The sequence below is a fragment of the Canis aureus genome, chromosome 30 (assembly GCF_053574225.1).
Source record: "Canis aureus isolate CA01 chromosome 30, VMU_Caureus_v.1.0, whole genome shotgun sequence".
NCBI classification, from domain to species: Eukaryota; Metazoa; Chordata; class Mammalia; order Carnivora; family Canidae; genus Canis; species Canis aureus.
In genome coordinates this window covers 24,997,743-25,012,431 of record NC_135640.1, presented here as the reverse complement: position 1 = coordinate 25,012,431, position 14,689 = coordinate 24,997,743, and positions in this window count along the sequence as shown.

The window sequence follows — 14,689 nt, the reverse complement described above, 5'->3', positions numbered from 1 at the left end:
GCAAAGACTGGAGAAACTTGAGTAATAAAATAAGTAAGGTGGCATGAGATTATAATGCAGTGTATAAAACTAAAATACATTAGTTGATAGTTATAATAAATGATTAAATAAGTAAATGGAGGTAAAGAAATGCATATTACTTACAGAAAATTACAATAATATAGATGGTGATGGTAGATGACAGATGCATAGATGGATAGACATGCCCTGCTCCAGGAGATTGAATATGACTCTTTTCTCCCATTGAGTATGGACTGGACTTGGTGATTTGTTTTCATAGAATACAAAAAGAGAAAATAATATATAGTTTTTTTAGAGTGAGAAAAACCTAACAAACACCACCGTAACCAAATGACTGAGATTGGGATCCCTGGGTGGCGCAGCGGTTTGGCGCCTGCCTTTGGCCCGGGGCGCGATCCTGGAGACGCGGGATCGAATCCCACGTCGGGCTCCCGGTGCATGGAGCCTGCTTCTCCCTCTGCCTGTGTCTCTGCCTCTCTCTCTCTGTGATTATCATAAATAAATAAAAATTTTAAAAAAATGACTGAGATTAATATAAACAGTGATATATCGTTTTGGTATATGTATACTCTGATAAATGTGACGAAAAGTGTACTTTCTGTTTGTGGTATTCTTCTCCAAATTCCATAACTACAGCCTAATTATGAGAAAAATATTACTCAAATTCGAATTGTGAGGCATTCTTCACTGATTAGTACTCCTCTAAATTCACAGTCTTTGAAAACAAGAAAAGACTGACTAACAATCATAATTAGAGGAGATCAAGAAGACAGGGTGTTATATCCTTGCCTGGATATTCACACAAAAAATATTACCATTGAAAAACTGGTAACACTCTAATAAAGTCTGAATTTTCCCAATATTTGTTTCCTATTTGTGACATTATCCCTTAGTAATACAACATGTTAACATTGAGAACTGAGTGAGGGATATACAGGAACTCTCTGTATTATTTTTATAACTTTTTGTCAAGTCTAAACCTAAAATATAAATCTCCTAAAAATAATAATACAGAGTTAGATTTTTTTTTCAGAGTTAGATTTTGAGAAGGAAATATACATGACAAACTATGGAACTACTGCAAACAAAAGTAAACTTTATTAGAACTATTATAGATTGAACAGATGATACAGTTGTATTAATGGAGAAGAAAACATTAATATGTACTAGTATAATTCTAACTAGTAACTAGTATAATGTGTGAAATGGACAAAAATGAACAGATATTAAAGTAAAATATATAAATGTAAATATGAATATAAGTAACTATATATGTATATGCATGCATTTATATAATTGCTAATATCTGTTAATAATTAGGTGATCCAAGTGAAAGAAAAATAAATTTTTGTGAATGAATGAATAATATTGCTTCAAAGTAGTTTTATTTCCCCTTCTATAAATAAAATCATAGAACAGCATAGAGAGAATGAAAAATTATAACCTTACAAGCTCCATTCTCAGTTTAACTAGACAACAAATACAGTAGGTAGAATGTAAATAAGGGTTAACAGAAGTAGGTGAAAATTTTACAGAAAAAAAGGTTTACACACACACACACACACACACACAAATGTCAAGAATGACGAGAGAGATGGTCTAGCAGATGAAGACTTGAGAATGCATCTAGGGTGAATTGTGCTGGTGGAAGTAGCTATCTACACCCATTTTGGTTCCAAAAAGCAGAAAAAGAGCTACACAGTGAAACTCATCAAAAGGCCAGGATTGTTTGAAACAGTCCAAACAGTCTGCAACAGGGAAATGCAACTTTAGATTGTGAAGAGTGGAAGGCTACCATGACTCTTCTTCACTCCAAGGAATCTTCCCCATGTAGCTGGTCTGGCAAATTCTGACTCAATCACCAATAAATAATATTAAAGGAACTTGAACTATGCTGACTGAAAGATTCTTTAAGAAAAAAGAGGGCAAGGAGTACTTGCAAAGTATTTCTATCAGGCATCAGATAAAATGAAACAGTCATTAAACACTCAAACCTGAAATGAGTGTGTGAGCATATATGTGTGACATACATTCAAATTTTAGTAGATGTAAAATAAGCTCATAAATGTATATGTAGATAATGCACACACATACATATATAGATATATACTATATACAGTAATGTTTAAAAATTCAAAATAGAGTTAATAAAGCTACAAGAAAAAATAAAACAGTTATCAGAACTTAACAAAAAAGCAGAAGTTGTTCTAGATTAGCATAATATTCAAGTTTATTACTAAAACATAAGATAATTCATTCTGAAATAGAGAAATTACAGACCGAATATAACCTAATGGAAACAGACAAAAGTCATCCAACATACACAGAGTCCCAGGTAAAGAATATATGGAAAAATGGGAGTAAACAAGTATTTGAAATTATTATTTAAAACAACTCTCCTGAGGGACTCCTGGCGGCTCAGTCAGTTAAGTGTCTGACTCTTGATTTTGGCTCAGGTCTTGATTTCAGGGTCATGAGATTCAGCCCTGAGTTGGGCTCTGCACTCAATGGAGAGTCTGCTTGAGTCTCTCTTTCCCTCTCCCTTTCCATCTGCCTCTCTGCCTGCTTGCATGCTCTCTCTCTTTCTTTCTCTCTCTCTCAAATAAATAAATAAAATCTTGAAGCAACTTTTCTAAGATTAAAAAAATGAAGTTACATATTTCTTCAGTCACATTTACCAAGAGAAGACAAAGCCAAAAATATACTCAATGAGAGAAAGTTTAAGTAAATAACTTTACATAAAAATAAACTATTCTTCAAGCATGAATCCTAGAGAAAACCTGACTTGAAAATGCAAAAAGCGGGGTTTGGCACCTGCCTTTGGCCCAGGGCGCGATCCCGGAGACCCGGGATCGAGTCCCACATGGGGCTCCCGGTGCATGGAGCCTGCTTCTCCCTCTGCCTGTGTCTCTGCCTCTCTCTCTCTCTCTGTGACTATCATAAATAAATAAAAATTAAAAAAAAAAAAGAAAATGCAAAAAGCTTGGGGTGCCTGGGTGGCTCAGTTGGTTAAGCATTTGTCCTTTAGCTCAAGTTAAGATCCTGGGGTCCTGATATTGAGCCCAAGTCAAGCTCCCTTCTTAGGGAATCTGTTTCTCCCTCTCCCTTTACCCCATCCCCTACCTCTCACTCACGCTCTCTCTCTCTTTCAAATAAATAAATAAAATCTTTAAAAAAATGAAAAAGACTGAAATGTCCATCAACTGATGAATAAAGAAGATATGGTATATATACACAATGGAATATTAGCCATAAAAGAGAATGAATTCTTACCATTTGCAACAACATAGATGAAGCTAAAGAGTACTATGCTAACCAAAATAAGTCAGAGAGAGACAAATACCATATTTCACTCATATGTGGAACATGGCAGGGAAGAAAAGAAAAGAGAGGAAAACCAAGAAACAGACACTTAACTATAGAGAACAAACTGATGGTTACCAGAGGGGAGGTGGGTAGGGGGATGGGTGAAGCAGGAGATGGGTATTAAGAAAGGCACTTGCTGTGATGAGCACTGGATGTTGTATGGAAGTGTTGAGTCACTATATTGTACACATGAAATTAATATTACCCCTGTGCTAACTAACTGGAATTTAAGTACACACTTAGAGAAAAAAATAATAAGATTTTTTTTCATTTGAGTTTTTAGAAATTTCTACTGTTCTAAGTCAGATAAGAAATGTCTGGGGAAATAAAGGACAATATACTGATATTGAGTATGAAGTACACACCCACACACTCCAGGGAACTAAGAATACCACGTATAGGTAAAATGTCTTAGACTGTGTGGCTTATAAAAAGCAAGCATGTATTTCTCACAGTTCTGTGGGCTGGAAAGTACAATGTCAAGGCACTGTATATATATATAAAAAATTATTTGGCCTTTCTTCTATGCAAAAGTAACATACAGTGCAGAAAGTTCCAGATTATTAACAAAATATGTTGGAAATAATTCTGTAGTTCATTGTGGGTGTGGGTGTGTGTGATATATTAAAAGAATGAAGATGAAAACAATAAAAATACCATTACATGATTCTCTGTGGAATTTCCCCTATTTTCTCGTTCCTTTTAAACTGCATGTCTACACTGGAGTGTAGGTCAATGAACACTGTCCATGAATTGAGAGACAAATCTCAAATGGTCCCTTGTGGTCCTGAATGTCTTCTGAATAGAAATAATGAGATCATTGATACATTTGTTTGGAAGGCTAGAAGTGCTACTTCTCTCCAGGGATGCAAAGACAGATGTTTTTCTCTCCAGAATTAAAAAAAAAATCTCTTTCTGGAACAAAGGTTGGACATGCTTCCTAGCAGCTGCATTTGAAAGATGGAGATTTCCTAAACGTGGGGCTGCCCCTCAGGAACACAAGCATATAGGGTGTACAGCATGTATCTGAGCTGCTCTGCATCTCCTGGTGGAACTTGATGACAAGGGAAATCATTGTGAACATAAAAGTCATGTGGCCTCTGTGCCACGAGTAAGAATATCCATTGTCTGACCCAGAAGTTTCGTGTCTTCTACCAGAATGTACTGAACTGTGATAAGCTAACTTGTTTATCCCTTTTCACTTACTGAATCCTCAGTTTTATTAGACCATAAACAATTAATTTACATCGAAATTGACATCTAAGAAGGTTGGGATAATTGTTTCTAATCTCTCCTTCTATATACATTTCTAATGCAATTGGATCTGCTCTGGCTCTCAATCAAACTGAAATTTCTTCTACCAATCTGGAAAGTTTTCCATAATAAAGGTCAGATAATCCTATACCTGCATTTTTAAAAAAGATTCTATTATTTATTCATAAAAGAAACAGAGAGAGAAGCAGAGACATAGGCAGAGGGAGAAGCAGGCTCCCCATGGGGACCCTGATGCGGGACTCGATCCCAGGACCCCAGGATCACAACTGAGCCAAAGGCAGACACTCAACCACCAAGCCACCCAGGTGCTCCTATACCTGCATTTTAAATAAAAAAAAAATTACTTCTGTAACAAAAGGCTCTGTCAGTTATGTGTGGATGACAAATGAGTGTTTTAATTTCTTTGCCTAATTTTCTACATTAACTTTCTGGAGGATTAAAGCATTTGAAACCAGTGCTTTTGACTGTCATAACATATACTCTTCCTCATGTTTCCCTTCGATTTGTCCACTGTGTAAAGAGTGTGATTTGAAAGAGACTGTAAGTCTAAGTGTTTTTGCCTAGAAGGTTGCTGAACAGCCTGGCTTGACATAAAGACAGTTATCACTGCTCATAGCCTGATCCTCAGCTTACTGCTATGGCACGGATAAGATAGGTTCAGTGTCTTAGAATTGGCTCATGTTAGTAAAATTTGCAAACTGACATTAAACAATATACCAGTTTATTGAGTTGTAATGAGCAGTATAAAATTCATGAGAATAACCAGTACATTTCTTCATTATAAGAAACAAATGTTTGAAGATGTATTTTAATCAGAAGTTTGAGGCAGATCACATCAGGCTAAAGGAATATAACATTTAATGACATCTGGTTGTAAGAAGCGCAGAATGCTTCCATCTCTAATGTGAGAATATGTGCCTGCTAAGCAGACTTTAAAATAAAATGATGAAATTGTGCATTCCATTGGACCTTGCTGATTGGGGAATGCCATTTTTTGCCCTAAAATCTCAGTCTTGGGGCGCCCAGGTGGCTCAGCAGTTGAGTATCTGCCTTTCGCTCAGGACATGATCCTGGGGTCGTGGGAGCGAATCTTGCATCGGGCTCCTTGCAGGGAGTCTGCTTCTCCCTCTGCCTGTGTGTCTGCCTCCATCTCTCTGTGTCTCTCATGAATAAATACATATCTTTAAAAAAATAAATTTTGGTCTTATATTTTTATTTTGCATTTAGATATCCATATTAATTATTATTAGATTTCCTCTCCTGTCAAATTTTATTTAAGGTATAGTTATATTTCCAGCACTAGCTTTATTAATTTTTAGAATTGTGTGCGTTCCTTAGAATGTGATTGGCTAAAACCTCTAGAATAGCTCTGGATGTCTCTTCTACTCCCAACTATCAAAAGAAAATCCATAGTAGTTATGGAAATTATATAAACTACTTATGCCTGGAAGAATTTTTAATCTCTCATGTTTTCATAATTTTCATCATTCTTAAATAAAACTATACAGTGGAAATTGTGATTGGGGACTATAATTGTCAGAATATTTCTTAGAGGTCCATGCCTCAAACTTTGACTGTCTTGTGATATTTTCAGCTCATCTGTATCATGCTAGCACTAGAATTTTCACTAAGTCTGAAAAGTGGGCAGAGCTTGTTTGCTACTTCCAAGAAAGATGTAAGGAGGAGTAATCCTATTGATTTTATTTCTAGTTCTTCACTTCAAACAAAGAGAGCAAAGAAGGCCTCCCAGGAGTCCTCACTGCTTTGAGGGAATGGTTTTATAAATAATTGAGTTACATACCCTAGGAGAAAATTCTTCCTTCTTTCCTTATACATTTTTTTAACTTTTCTTTGAAATTTTCTTTTGACATTAATACTGTTTATTTCTAAATGTTATATGAATGACTAGAATTCTGAACAAGTGAGTTAACTGCGACAGGTAATAAACAATATACAAAAATATTATTAATGTATTCCTGGTTTATTACATTTCAAAAGCCATATATAAGCAAAACTCTTATTATCTAAATGGTTTTACAGATTATTCTGTAGTTTCAAGTGAAGAGTATAGGAATGAAATGTGCTACTCCTTTGGCAGGAGAATTATTTTGAACTGAAGGGAATTAAGAGGATGCAAATACAAGAACACTCTCTGCCATCCTCTGATTTGCCTAGAGGAAAGACAACATTTGTGCTCCCTCCCTCTGCACCCCCATCCACACCCCAGAAAGATAGAAGTTAATCACTAGAGATAACTCTATATCCTTATCAGCTCAGAGGCATCACCAGAGGAATCTACATAGCAAACCTTGATAAACTAATCTTTAACTATCATTTGTTATACCCCAAATATTTTCTTCCTAGGATTTGACACCCAGAGGAGCTCATAGTGTTTTTACTTTGTTTTGTCAACTCCCCTAAAAACATATTGTTCCTTTGTTAAAATGTTATGTAAGCCCAAGTTCTAACCACTTGAGTGTTTGCCTGATGCTCATATTAATAAATGTCAGTTTGTTTTTCTTTTGCTAATATCCATTGTTAGCCAATTTATAGGCCTTAGCCAAAGAACCTATAGGGGAGAGGTAAAAAGATTCTTTCCCTCTTCTACACAAGTGACCAAAAATTCTGATATAATGGCTCATTTCTGCCATTATATTAGGAAAAACAGAGGGCTTTAAAATCTCCTGCTATAATATATAAGCATTATTTATATTATAATACAATGATATTTAAAACTATTTGAATTGATAGGGCAGAAAAATTATTGAAAGAAGCAAAAAATTATTTTGCTTTCAATATTTTAGAAATAGTTTGATAGCTTTTGTTAATATGAATTTATTTTTTAAATAAAGCATTGATTGTCATCAATATAAATTATAAATTATTTTCCCCATTGGGAACTTACAAATGTTATAAATTTGTATAAATGTCAAAGCTGAATTAGAAATTTTAAAGCTATAAAAACCAGCTTTTACTTAAGCCTCAAAAAAATAAAGCCAGCCCGAATAGCCAGGGGAATTTTAAAAAAGAAAACCATATCTGGAGGCATCACAATGACAGATTTCAGGATGTACTACAAAGCTGTGGTCATCAAGACAGTGTGGTACTGGCACAAAAACAGACACATAGATCAATGGAACAGAATAGAGAATCCAGAAGTGGACCCTGAACTTTATGGTCAACTAATATTTGATAAAGGAGGAAAGACTATCCACTGGAAGAAAGACAGTCTCTTCTTCAATAAATGGTGCTGGGAAAATTGGACATCCACATGCAGAAGAATGAAACTAGACCACTCTCTTTCACCATACACAAAGATAAACTCAAAATGGATGAAAGATCTAAATGTGAGACAAGATTCCATCAAAATCCTAGAGAAGAACACAGGCAACACCCTTTTTGAACTCGGCCACAGTAACTTCTTGCAAGATACATCCACGAAGGCAGAAGAAACAAAAGCAAAAATGAACTATTGGGACTTCATCAAGATAAGAAGCTTTTGCACAGCAAAGGATACAGTCAACAAAACTCAAAGACAACCTACAGAATGGGAGAAGATATTTGCAAATGACATATCAGATAAAGGGCTAGTTTCCAAGATCTATAAAGAACTTATTAAACTCAACACCATAGAAACAAACAATCCAATCATGAAATGGGCAAAAGACATGAAGAGAAATCTCACAGAGGAAGACATAGACATGGCCAACATGCACATGAGAAAATGCTCTGCATCACTTGCCATCAGGGAAATACAAATCAAAACCACAATGAGATACCACCTCACACCAGTGAGAATGGGGCAAATTAACAAGGCAGGAACCCACAAATGCTGGAGAGGATGCGGAGAAAAGGGAACCCTCTTACACTGTTGGTGGGAATGTGAACTGGTGCAGCCACTCTGGAAAACTGTGTGGAGGTTCCTCAAAGAGTTAAAAATAGACCTGCCCTACGACCCAGCAATTGTACTGTTGGGGATTTACCCCAAAGATACAGATGCAATGAAATGCAGGGACACCTGCACCCCAGTGTTTCTAGCAGCAATGTCCACAATAGCCAAACTGTGGACGGAGCCTCGGTGTCCATCGAAAGATGAATGGATAAAGAAGATGTGGTTTATGTATACAATGGAACATTACTCAGCCATTAGAAATGACAAATACCCACCATTTGCTTCAACGTGGATGGAACTGGAGGGTATTATGCTGAGTGAAGTAAGCCAGTCGGAGAAGGACAAACATTATATGTTCTCATTCATTTGGGGAATATAAATAATAGTGAAAGGGAATATAAGGGAAGGGAGAAGAAATGTGTGGGAAATATCAGAAAGGGAGACAGAACGTAAAGACTGCTAACTCTGGGAAACGAACTAGGGGTGGTATAAGGGGAGGAGGGCAGGGGGTGGGAGTGAATGGGTGACGGGCACTGGGGGTTATTCTGTATGTTGGTAAATTGAACACCAATAAAAAATAAATTAAAAAAAAATAAAGCCAAAATCTAGAGTATGAATAACAAAGTAGATAAAATCAGGAGTAGGAAAAGAAAAAGGAAATATATTTTTCATTGTTTATAATTTTTATGGATGATTCCAAGCAATTTCAGTAAATCTCTGGTCTTATTATTTGAGATTAAGTTTAACTATTTCCTTTCCTATATGTCCCACTGAACTTTGTTAGTCATCCCTTTTATCTATATGCATCCCTAAAGAAAGCACAGCTACAGGTATCTTTTTACTTATCTTGCATTCATTGATGCAATGATAGTCCATAAAACACTTTGAATTCTAACATAAAGATTACAAATAACTACAGCTATAATAATTTGTTAATGGATATGCAATATCAAATCATAAATTGTGACATTGATTACAAAATGTGAGAATGAGAGAAAAAAGTACAGATTTTTTTTTTGTACACAATCAGAATTAAGTGGTTATTAGCTTGAAATTGGCCATTATGACTATAGGATAATTTATATAAGCCTCATGAGAGCCTCATACACACAAAAAGATTGTAGTAAACTTACAAAAGAGAAAAAGAAAGAAATCAGATTAAACTGCTGTGAAACAAAAACAAAAAAATCATCAATTCAGAAGTGAAGATAATAAGAGAGGAAGAAAGGAGTAAAAGAACGATAACACAAACAGAAAACAGTGAACAAAATATCAATAGTATGTTCTTACCTATGAATAGTTAACTTAAATGTATAGAATAAACCTTCCAATCAGAAGACATAGACTAGCTAATAGGTAAATAAATAAAAAAAAAATATCCATTTATATGCTGCCTACAAAAAACTTACTTTAGCTGTAAGGACATACATAGGCTTAAAGTGAAGGGATGGAAAATATATTCCATGCAATGGTAACCAAAAGAGAGCAGAAGGGCTACTTATATCAGACAAAATAGATTTTAAGTCAAAATGGTCACATGAGACAAAGAAGATCATTATAAAGTGATAAATGGGTCAGGTCTTGAAAAGGCTATGAAATAGGAAATATATGTGCAACCAACATGGAAGCAGCTAAATTTATAAAGCAAAACTGAACTTTATGTTAGCAGAACTGAAGGGAGAAATGGACAGCAATACAATAATGGTACTATGCTTCAGAAGCACCTGGGTGGCTCAGTCAGTTAAGCATCCAACTCTTGATTTTGGATCAGGTCATGATTTCAGGGTCCTGAGATAGAGCCCGGATTCAGACTCTGTGCTCAGCACGAAATCTGCTTGGGATTCTCTCTCTCCCACTCTCTCCACCCCTCCCCATCAAGTGCTCCCTCATTTTCTGAAATGAATAAATAAAATCCTAAAAAAATAGTACTGGACTTTAATACTCCATATTAACAATGGATAGATTATCCAACCAGAAAATCAATAAACAGATGACTTGAACAACACTGTTGATCAAATGAACCTAACAAATGGGTATAGAATATCCTATCCACATTTTTCTCAAGCAAACATGGAACATTCTTCAGCACCGATCATATGTTAGGCCATAAAATAAGTCTTAACAAGTTTACAAAGACTGAAATCATATCAAGGTATCTTTTCTGACCACAGTGTTATGAAATTAGAACTCAAAAATAGGAGAAAAGCTAAAAAAATTACCAAAATGTGGAAATAAAACAACACATTCCTCAACATGCAATGGGTCAACAAAGACATCAAAAGGGAAATCAAAATATCTTGAGACAAAAGAAAAAAGAAACACAAAAAGAAAAAAGCTCAGACAATGCAATTACACCTCAAGGAATTGGAAAAATAAGCTAAATGCAAATTTAACTGTAGGAAGAATTTCATAAAGATTAAAGCAGAAATAAATGATATACAGACTAGAAGAAAAACAGAAAAGATAAACTAATCTGTTGATTTTTTTAAAGATAAAATTGACAAATCTTTAGATTTATTTAGAAAAAGAGAGAAAAGACTCAAATAAATAAAAATATAATGAAGGAGTTATTACAACTGATGCTCCAGAAATAAGAAAGATTATGGGAGACTACTATGAACAATTATATGCCAACATATTGGATAATGTAGAAGAAATGGATGAATTCCTACAAATGTTAGAGGCAGTAAATTAGGTTCTAACAGGATATCCAGAGGCCAGCAAAACAGAAGTCTTGGCAGCTATAGGAAAAGTCAGTGGCTAGTGGAGTCCCCCACTAGCAGTCCCCAAGGAGTTGATCAAACCAAAGGGGCCCAAGATGGCAGGTGCCATGACAGGAAATCTCTGACCAAATAAGGAAGAAGCACAAAACTCAGCTTCCAAGAGATCTCTGCCCCAAGGATAAACATTTCACCTACTTGTTAACAATTATCAGTAAAAGATAGGAACCCAAGCCCTCTGAGGATGTGGCTTTCTTCAGCTCACCCACTCTCACATCTCAAGGGTGTACTTTCATGAAACTTTCCCATTTGTGTTCCTCCTCCACTGCACTGTCTATGCTTGAAATCTTTCTCATGAGGAGACCAAGAGCCTTTGGTAACATCTTCAGGACAGGTTGGTTCCAGTCCTCAGGGAACAAGGCCCTTTCCAGTTTATCCAGCCACAAAAACAAAACATACCAAGACTAAATCATTAAGAATTAGAAAGTCCAAATAAACATATAAACAACAAGGGGACTGAGTGTAACACCACTTATCTAACAGCCTCCACTAGCTCTAAACCATTGTAGCAGGGGGATTCAAGGAAGCTCTGAATAGTTTTGAAGACTGTACAGTGAGCCTTTGATTTTATTTTTGCCCTATTTATATCCTTTCATTCTAAGATTTTTCCAATTTGCCAGGAGACTCTCTCCTCAGTTGGTGCCTGGTATTCCACAACATTTTTTTCCTCCTTACCAAAATCTAATGCACCTTGTCTTCCTTTTCAATAGCAATAATGTATAAAAGTAAGCCAAATATGTCATAGCAAGGCAATAAAAGTTGATAGAAAAGACAAGTCTTTAAAATTCACTAGAAAAACCTCTAGAAATAATCATAATAATTTAAAAAGAGAGAAGGGTGCTGGGTGGCTCAGTTGGTTGAGTGTCTAACTCTTGGTTTTGGCTCAGGTCATGATCTCAAGGTTGTGAGATCGAGACCCTCATTGGGCCCCCAACTCAGTGCAGAGTTTGCTTGAGATTCTCTGTCTCTGCCCACCACCCCCCGACTTGTGTGCACTCTCTCTCTCAAATAAATAAATAAAATCTTTTTAAAAATATATAATATAATATAATATAATATAATATAATATAATATAATATATATAATATAATATATATAATATAGACAGAGATTGAGTGAAGGTATAGTCCATATTGTTGAAGCTATATGATAGGGATATTAAGGATTGTGATACTATTCTCTGAATATGCTTGAGAATTTCTACAATATATAGTTAAATTTGCAAAAAAAAAAAACTAAAAGAATAGAAAAGCAGTAGGATTAATGTTTGATCTGAGATGAATAGTATAAAATACAGATTAAAATTATTAAAAAAAACTAGATAGGCTCTTTAAATCTGGGGGCATGCAGGCCTTTCAATAACAAAACAAACATATTTCCCAGTAGTCGCGTACACACACACACACACACACACACACACACACGTTTCTAGCTTTGCTAATATTTGATTCATGATTAAAAAGCACTTGAGAAAATAAGAACAAAGCTTATTTGTTATTCTCACTGTTCTAATAAATCATAAGACGCTATTCATCTGTTGCAATGTCATTCATGTCTATTGCCTATTTCCTATTTCTCCTGATGTCTTAGGCTAAAACTTGCCCAGAAGCAAAGTGGCTTTGTAATTGTCATCTTAATTTCTGGCTCTTTCATCTCCAATTTTCACAATACTCAATGATCAGCACTATTGAACATTTATGATTTTCTCTTCCTTCCCACTGTAATTTAAATATTTTCATAGTTGAGAAAACTACACATAACTGAAATTGGGATTTCCTTCCTGCTGTTCAAGGCCTTTGGGATCTTCATTCAATTCATCCAACTCTACTCCCCTCAAATTTTCTTATTTGTAGTCCTAAATTGCAAACAGCTCCTTTCGAAGCAGGTGTCCCTTAGAGCATGTAACATGTTCTAGTCCTTCATTCTTTTATTATAATTTTTTTAATAAGAAAGAGAGAGCATGTGTGTGTGCTGGAGGGGGTGCAGAGATGCAGAGAATCTTTTTTTTTAAATAAAATTTCATTTATTTTTTTCATGAGAGACACACAGAGAGAGGCAGAGACACAGGCAGAGGGAGAAGCAGGCTCCCTGTGGGGATTCTGATGCAGGACTCGATCCCAGGATCCTGGGATTACGACCTGAGCCAAAGGCAGACACTCAACCACAGAGCCACCCAGGTGTCCCAGATATGGAAAGGACATTAAGCAAGCTCCATGCCTAGTGGAGAACCCCAAATGGGGTTGATCTCATGACCCCGAGATCATGACCAGAACGGAAGTCAAGAGTTGGAAGCTTAACTGACTGAGCCACCCAGGTGCTCAGTCTTTCATATTTTTATGCTTCATGTGTCATTTTCTGCTTTCTGAAATGTACTGCTCCCTTCCATCACTCCATTTCCCAGTCATATCATCAATTAAAGCTTAATTCAATGCCAACCCTCATTATACATTGTTTACATACAGATAATCATTCTCTGAATTTCAGATAACATTTTCTTTCAACATCACACATTTGATGTATAGCTAATTATGCATATCTAATACTAGTATAGATCCAAAAGCTGAAGCCCTAAAATCTGTAAGAGCTGGAACCAGGAGACAAATAGCTCCCCAAGATCCATGAAGGCTAGGGCATAATTTATACTTTACGATTCCCTTTAGAGTTTCCAGCAACCTTATGGGCACATATTTTGAGCTATTGTATGTGTTTAAAATAGTGGAATATTTTGGACTAATGCAACTCAAAGAAGATTATGGAGAGTATAAAGCATGTCTACGCCACCTCATGTAAGCTGTAATCGCTCATTGCCTGTCTGTGCAATATCTGATGGTATGAGTCACATCTTTTCCTCAAGGACTATGAGCAGGGAGCAGTTCTGTTTGTAGCCTAACGCAACTGCATTGAAATGTGGTCTCTTATTAGAGCTAATGTCAGTGAACCTGACAGATTCAACATGAGTTCCTGTCGTCTCTGGAGCAATGAGGTAGTTCTTTGATCGATCTGCAGAGTTGCCAACTGCTTGATGTTACTTAGCTTTTTCCTGGGTTTTTTTTTTTTTTTTAAAGATTTTATTTTTATTTATTCATGATAGTCACAGAGAGAGAGAGCGAGGCAGAGACACAGGCAGAGGGAGAAGCAGGCTCCATGTACCGGGAGCCGGATGTGGGATTCGATCCCGGGTCTCCAGGATCGCGCCCTGGGCCAAAGGCAGGCGCCAAACCGCTGCGCCACCCAGGGATCCCCTTTTTCCTGGGTTTTGAATGAGTTCATGGCTATCTATCTATCTATCTATCTATCTATCTATCTAATCTATCATCTATCATCTATCCACACACAGATATATGGGAACCTCTTC